This window comes from Mycetomoellerius zeteki, unplaced genomic scaffold (genome assembly GCF_001594055.1).
Source record: "Mycetomoellerius zeteki isolate Tzet28-1 unplaced genomic scaffold, Tzet1.0 scaffold20, whole genome shotgun sequence".
Lineage (NCBI taxonomy): Eukaryota > Metazoa > Arthropoda > Insecta > Hymenoptera > Formicidae > Mycetomoellerius > Mycetomoellerius zeteki.
Genome location: NW_017256957.1, coordinates 3,452,353 through 3,454,370, shown reverse-complemented (window position 1 = coordinate 3,454,370; position 2,018 = coordinate 3,452,353).

Below are 2,018 nucleotides of genomic sequence, written 5' to 3'. Positions count from 1 at the left end.
GAATTACAGTCGATTATTCTCCTCGGATTCGACTATAATTGGTCAATTTCTTACAGCTTAAGACTTAAAACACCTATTGTAGATCTGGGGTAATGAATGAGGCCGTAAGAGTAAGAAATTGAGCAATTATAATTGAATGTAAGAAGATTAATCGATTGTGATTGGTCTTTTTTTTTACTTCTCTTTAATTTCTTACTCTTACAGCCTCATCCATTACTGATACTGCCATTGTAGACGACGCATAAGATGTAGGAGTCCCGAAAGCACCCGTATTCTGTACTGCTCCGTCTGTTCCATGATTGGATCGAGCTACTACATCATTTTACGCATGCGCATAAAGTTTCCTAGAGCAGACGAATTCTTGTCACTTCTCATCACTGCTTTGTATGCGTTCAATGATTTGAAGTAAGCGGCGCAAAATTCCCTGGAATTCAAATCCGGACGAGGAAGCGCCGCGTTCAGTTCGATTAACTAGCGGCATTTCTTGAAGCGAAATAATCTTTTTTCCCGTATATTAAATTACAATAAACTAATCCTGTTTATGTTAACTAAAAATAGTACAACAATCATTCGATTAGTTATACAATCACTAATTCCAAGTTAATCGAAGTTTTTAATGCAAATCAGTCGAGGGCCGCGCGACATTCATAGTCCATTCTTATTTCAAGATGTATTAAGTGTTAAGATGTTAATACCGCTCTTTGATTGGTTCATATAATATCTTAAGACTATACTTAACACGGTCCTAAATAAGATCTGACTATATATAAATATCATCCGAGAAAGTCGTATTAGCACCTTAAGGTATTACTTACGACGGTTTTAAACTGTAAGAACCGGCTATGAATACCGGCCATAGACATCAATCGATCAGTTATTTGACATAAAACTTACTCGGCGTATTGTTTGACAGATTAAAAAATAAACACTGTATAGCTTGTTGTATACTGTTAAATTAACCATTGGAAACATAGTTCAAGGCTCTTTAACCAGTAATCGCACGCGAATCAGGGTGATGCAAGAAAAAGTATCGCGATATAGAGTACGGTCTGTTTGGCGCTTCGAAGCATTTTGATTGACCAGTCAGAAGAAAAAATTTTACTAATTGACCAATAAAAAAATGTTTTATTTATTTAATGTTACATATGATATTATATTACAGAATATACATTTTTATTTTATCAAACTTAATTGAACTGCCAAATGTATGTATTTGATCAACGTAGGAGGACAGTGTTTGTCTTTTTTTTTATATGACTGTCTTCATACTAATGTCATCTAATAGCATTTTTCACTGGCAGAATTGGTGCGCACTCAGTACACATTAAAGCTGTTGTACACTAATCTAAACTGAATGTAAAAGTGAGATATCTCAATTAATAAAATACTTAATGTACATTTTATCAAATACCACAATAAAATGTATTGAGGATTTTACAGTTTAATTTATTTCTATATTTTTATTAAACGTACATCTTTACGTCGATTTGTATACAACGGCTTTAAAGTGCACTGAGTGCGCACCAGCTCTGCCAGTGACAAACGCTATAATATCAACATTTATGATTTTAATTATGACCATATGACAGCTAATATCACATATTGATGTAATGTACTATATGTATGTGCAAATTACAAAAATGAGCAAGTTCATTAGAATATTTATCACTTCATTGGTCAAGAATTTGTGAATTTTGTTCATTATTGTAATTTTTTCTCATTCCAAGACATACAATCGACCCCCTTGAGCAGCTTTTAAGCCCGTGTCATACTGTACATTATAAAACCGTTGGAGATTGAGGATTGCAAAATGAAGATTAGAATTTAATTAATCAGAATAAAACAGATTGAAATTAAAATTATCCGACCGGTCGAGAAATCTAATCTCTACTCGCAATCCTCCAATGCATAGTGAGACACGGACTTTACGGATTTGACGCACGCAGTTCGCCGTTATCTATCGATCACTCCGTGACGCGCGTTTAGTGCGGACGCGCGCCGCGAGGCGCGGCCGGCGG